Here is a 6,686-nt window from a genome sequence, read left to right on the forward strand (position 1 = left end):
TTCCTTTTGTTGTTTCTTTTAACATTGAAATTGAATTTTTTCCATCCTACCAAAACTCCTATGTGGTCATGTCTTCAGGAAGTAGGCATCAGTGACTGTTCTAAATTTAGGAAATACATACAACTATGAAAATAATCACATAAAGTTTCCAAAACAATATTTTGGGATTGATAAAAATATACATTTTTAAAGAATCCTGCACTAATCCCACACCACTCTGAGTCTTCTTTACTTTTTAAGCCTCTTTATTTCTATTATGGGATATGACTATGAAGTAAGTAGATTTAACTTTTGTATAGTTTGTGAAATCAGTTATATTTTCTGATGTATGATAACAAAAATACTGTGCATTTCATTGAAACATGTAGGAAAATTGCTTTTAAGTTTTCTTTATTAACAACCATGGCTATGGTTTAGTCAACATAGTATATAATGAATGGCTACTTTGAGCCATTTTTCATTGACTGGGGTACTGCAGATATCCCATGTTAAGTGATTAGATAGCCTATTTAAAGTGATTAGACATGCATTTAGATAATCAACGTAGGGTTTCTATTTTCTTTTAAGATTGAACAGTTTTTATCTCATCAATACTGAAACTTAGGTGAATGTCAGTTTCTTTGGCTAAAATATAAAAAATCAAGAATTCTTCTTAGTTGCCAAAACACAGCTGGTCTCAACTATTCCTTTTAGTTTTCCTGTCGCATAAGGTGAAGAATGGTGATTCATTTTACTTTTACGCAAAAAAAAAAAAAGTCTTGACTTCTTCAATTAATTTTTCTTTAACTTCTAAAGTGAAACCACAGATGCAGTCTGTCATACTATTGATCCCATTGTGGTTATCTTTTTTGATAGGCTAGATAGTGAAGGAAAAGTTTTTGGAACATACAAGGGTTCTCCTTTAAAGTAAAAAATAGTGTATGCAAAATTGACAATGAAAGTGAAATATTGTTCCTGGATTCCTTCCACTGTGAATATTGTAATTATTAGGCTCCATCTTTCCTAGATCTGTTGCTGGAACTCAAAGCACTGAAGGAGCTTCTCCTTCAGACTGAACCTAATCCTGTCATACCAAAGAATCCTTCAACACTTTCCACCTTGTCAACTGATGGGTTTTCAAATTTGATGTCTTTTCAGACCCACTATTCAGTGTTTTTGTGGTGAATCCAACAAATCTGAGTTTTACTCCAAGTCCAGTCCTGGTGATCTGGTTTGTACAATTAGCCATCTACCTCAGTTATGTGAGTGGCACTTTAGTACCCACTGCTAGGACCAGTGTGTAGGCTCTGATACTCAGTTCGAGCATTGGCATCCTGCCTAGTTTCCACCAGTCCATTTCTCTGGTGCCCTAGGCTCAGTATCAATAAAATATTACCTGCTTGGCTAAGGGTCATGATCCAAACAGGACATCTTTCTTAGAAAAGTCCTATAAATACCAAAATAACTTATGACTCTAGGCTCACATTTTATGTTTTACATTCTTGGACCATTTATTCTATAGAATATGCAGAAGTGGTTAGGCTATGTTTGTTGGTAAGCTTTTTGCAATTCATCACAATAAGTAATGATATGTTATTCAAAGATGGTTATTATTCTTGAAGACTGCAACTGAATTACTTAACACCCACACTTTCACTCCCATCAATTATAAATTATTCTCCAAAAATAAGCATAGAGATGCAACAGTCATAGAAAAATTACAAATAAAATATCAGAAAATGTGAAATTAACTTTGTCATAAACTTGGTAAATGACAGAGGTTTCCAAATGTCCTATGAATTATTTAAATTTCCCCCCTTTTGCAAGAATCACTTGGGGTGGGAAGCCTGAGTAGATTACTAAAAAGGCAATAATATTTTGCAAGATATGATGTGTGGTAACTTTGAAGTATATATTAGTGACACAGACAGTGAAATGTGTATCTCCAAATACAGTCAAGCACCTGAAGAATTATATACTTATATTGAAAGTATTAACCTGTATTTGTCAGCTGTTGTTCTAAAGTTACATCTCATGGAGAATTAAATACTGCTGTAGCTTGTACTAAATTAACTTTTGTTTTTAACTCTGTGTCATTCTATTCTCTTCTAAGGTCTTTCTGGGTTAACAATGAATAAAAATAACAAAAGTTTCTCTGAAATATAGTACTTTCTTCTTATACTTTGCAAAACAACTACATCATGAGATGTAGTCTTAACTGGCAAAGATGTCAGATAGACAATATCTTTATTGTTACATTAGATTTGCTCTACAAAGAAGCTATAAATTATAGTTCAATAAATGCAACAAAATTAGCTTAGAGTTATATTCAACTAATATTCAACTAATAATAAATGAAAAGGCATTTGAAAACTAGAAGGTAGTCTTTTGTCTCCAAAGCATGTGTGTCTCCAGAAGAAGGAGGAGAAGGAGTGAGAAGAAGAGAAGAGGTATGAACAATAGGCAACCTCAGGGTCCAGATGGAGGGAAGGCAGTACAGGTCCCTTTTCCTTTTACAATTATTTCTTAAAATTTCTCCTTCAACTTCCCCATCATTACTTTTAAAACTTATTTTATGCAACTTCTCTTTCAACTTTTCAAGTACCCCAGCAGGGTAAAATGCTTATATGGAGACTGTTGTGTGGGGAAGTGGAAGTGACAGCAGAAAGAGAATTGAAGTCACCATTCTCTTCACAGTGACTTTCATACGGCAGACTCTGGAAAGAAACTGAAGGAGTTATCAGTTAGTTACAGTGGAGAGATACAGATCGATGTTCAAACCCTGTCCCCAAACTCCTAACCTCTTTACTTTGAGCTCCCGAGGCCTGAGTTCCAGCAATGTACTTTGCAGTAGAAATACAAGTCAGCAGGGAAAGGACAGTGATGGTGTGTGTGCTGTATCCAAGGCCCTTTAAAGGACAGCAAGGGAAAAAGTTTGGAGTTGCGGGAGGTGGGGTGCTGCCCAGAGAAGAAACAGATTTATTTAGAGTAGGAAGTGTGTTTAACATGCAAATATGTGTGATGACTCTCTAGCAAGGGCCTATGAAGAGTTTATTCAGCCAGGGAACCTTTTTGAAATAGTATGAAAAATGCTGCTAGGTAGTTTTAGAAGCACCACTCTGGGCTCTTCAAACCTGTCTGTCCCATAGTGATGAGCTTAATCCTTCTGCATATGGCTGTGTCATGCTATTAACATTCATGTCACCCTTGATGTGCTGCTGCCCTAAGCAGACCAGACCCCATTTCAAAAGCGGGGATAGAAGGAACGATTTACGGATATGGAAATGAAAAGGAATAAATTGAAGAAATCTGTGCATTGTAGCACAACAATGAGAGATTCTATTGTAACTTTTGCCATAATATACAGTATTACATTTTTATCTGGAACTTGTCTAGAACATAATTTGAATTTAACATGCCCTCAAAAAATTTTTGGCTGTATTTTTGCAGCATGGCATGACGGGAACAGAAACAACTGTGGTATAATTTACCTAAGAGTCTAGAAAGCTTGGATTCAATTTGTGATTCTATGGCATCCAGCTGCCGAACATTTGATAAGTTACTTAAACTCTCTAAATTCCAATTTCAATAACTGTCTATTGAGAAATATAATTACGTCAAGAATTGTTATGAGGAATAAATGAGATAATGAATGTAAACATAGCTAATGGAGTCCCTGACACAGATAGTTTAATATGGTTGAATGCTCCAATAGATTTAGACTTCAATACACACCTAAAGCAGATATTGAAGTAAAAGAAAATGGGAGGTGGGGATCGCTATATTACTCATCAACTCATTTGTTAGTTCATTTATTCATTCATACACAAATATTTAATGAAGAACTGTATATTCAAGGCACATTTTTAGGTAAATTAATTCCTTAAATAGCCTTTCCATCTCACGTGTATTTTATAGATCTAGGTGTTGAGTTATATAATGCTGGCTACAACCCCATTAACTGAAGGAGGCAGGGAGAAAGGATTGGTAACCTCGATTTATTTGCAGAAAATAAACACCCTGTTCTACTCCACCTCCTACCATATAACTTACAGTCTCCCTGGGGAGCCATCTGCCCTCAAGTACATTCCAAAATTAAAATTAGTGCTTTGTATTAATGTTTTTGTGTGTATGTATGTGTATATACATATAGATAGATAAATAGATTTAGATAGATAGATAGATGATAGACAGATACATAGATATGTTGAAACAGCAGGTTGTCACTAGTTTAGACTATTTGAGCAGCCACACACTGACTGAATGACTGATATAAACAGAGCCAAATTTATTATTAAGCGAATGAAGTTTTAGCTTAAGGTTCTTCACTTGCACAGACCTTTTCTGAAGCCTGGTATTAGAAAATGATTATCATAGGAGAGATAATCAAATGATATGCAGCAGAAAATGTTGAAAAAAACATAGAGATATATCAAGCAGTTTATTAATACTTGTATGCAATTGCAATTTTTGTGACGTCAACTTTTATAAACTTGTCATTTGTTGTGATCTTTTTTTTTTCTGGCTGCGCTGTGCTGCTTGCAGGATCTTAGTTCCCGGACCAGGGATTGAATCCATGCCCTCAGCAGTGAAAGCACAGAGTCCTAACCACTGAACCACAGGGAATTCCCTGCTGTAATTCTTTTTGGTCTATAAGTTAATGTTTTGTTCATACCAAATTATGTATTAGTAATTTTGTATCCTTTTGTTAAAGAGAGCCCCTAAATATAAGCTTCAGACTCCACAGCACCAAGATTCACCCCCTATTTATCTATGTAAAAATACTTTCCTTTTATTCTTCCAGAGGAAATAAAAATATTATTAAAAATAGAATTTAAGTTATAGGCTTGGATCTTTACTGAGTGCATTAATTTAAGCCTAAAAATGACTTTAATTTTTGATTCTGAAAACATTTTAATCATTTCTATAGTATTCTGGAATATGATTCTCAGCCACATCAGCAACTAAAGGGAAAATAGAAACAAAACCTCCATACACTTATGGAAGAGATTTCAGTCTTTTAATTAAAGGACAAAAAACATACTACCTGTACAATATGGAGCTCTGTAAATGAGGCGGTGCCCTTATCGTCTTGGAAATTATAAAATTTGTTCAAGTTTTAGACTTTTGGCCATAGGACATTTTTCTTCTCAGATACTCATCTGTCATGTTTAAAGGATATACGAAATTCCTGAGAAATCAAATAAAATGGAATTTTGTAATGAACATAAAATAGAAAACTATCAACTCAATCTTTCTTTAGAGTTCTGTGATGACAGTCCTCTCTTGGATTAGATTTTTTTCCACTTTGAGCTGCTAAGTTTATTATATTTCACACAAAAGGAGCATTAGTCAAACTTCAAAACTTTTCTTCAGAACAGTTGCCATTTTTGTTATTTTTTAATGACAAGGGATAGGAAGCAATGCAATGATTTTACCCACTCCAATTGAGATTCTGTGCTGTTATTTACAATCTGCTCTGAGAAGGAAAATAGAATCATAAGTTATAGACTGAATTAAAGTGAATGAGATTCTTTTATGAAAATAGAGTAATTAGATTTTAGCAGATAATAATAGCCCATGAATCTCTAAATTGCTTTCATGTTTGTTTTACTGCTACACATAGTATTTTTCAATTAAAAAAATAGTTGATACTTGTATAAGAGAAAGAGCAGTTTGAAATTTGTTAGTTAAAATGGAGCACTTGTTAAAAATATGAGTAAATCTTGAGTTTTCCCTTGGGAAAGTTCCTTTAAGTAAAGTATGTGTTTAGAGGTATGGCTGAAGATCTGTTTCTTAATAATGACTAACAAATGTGCTGCCCAAATATGCATATGATCCTGCTTGCTCCTTTAAAAAAAATAGCATCAGTGAGGTATTTCCTTTAAGATCAAAAAAGAGACATTCGTTAGAGGGTTGGTTAATGGCTAAGGGCCTAGTGTGGGTGGAAACAAAATATTTTTTCTGTACAAAATTAACTGGCCTACATGTGACTCTAATCCATGGCCTTGGACTCATTAGCACAATGCTCTAACTAATTAAACTAATGAATCTCAAAATAACGACAAATCCTAAGTTTGAAAGAATAAGGTTCTTCTTTAACTTGGCTTGTTAAAACAGATGCAGACTATTAAGCAAGGATGCCAAAAATGCGCTAACACTTCCTGAAATCACAACGACAGTAGGGAAAAAGAATTATCGGTCTCTCTTTTCCTCCTGGTACTTGTTCATACATACAGTGTCATAAATTAACATTCAGTATTCTATTGGCTAAGTGTTGATAACACTAACAAATATGAAAGATGGTAGGGGCAACTCAAAAAATAAAGACAGAGGTCAGAAATGCTGGACATAGCTAAAATACTATGTATGTATGTTCACAAACAAAATTGGAAACCTAAGAAATCTAATAAGTTTTCTATTCCTAAATATTTGGTGCTGAATCAGAGGTCACGCACCACCAAATCTAATATTGGGGGATCAACAAATCTAAACTGGGCAATTAATTTTTTGGCTCATTGATCATTTCAGTGATTTTAAGTGCAAGAAGACTGAGGAGTGATCCATCAGTTTGCTTATTAGCTACCTTAAAGATTCATTCAGACAACCATATAACCCTTGCTAAATACTTATTAGCTCAATGATACATTTACTTAGGATGGTGTTTTCTAAAGCATGTTTTTTGGATTTATAATTAATATTAGCTT

This window comes from Hippopotamus amphibius, chromosome X, assembly GCF_030028045.1.
Source record: "Hippopotamus amphibius kiboko isolate mHipAmp2 chromosome X, mHipAmp2.hap2, whole genome shotgun sequence".
NCBI lineage: Eukaryota > Metazoa > Chordata > Mammalia > Artiodactyla > Hippopotamidae > Hippopotamus > Hippopotamus amphibius.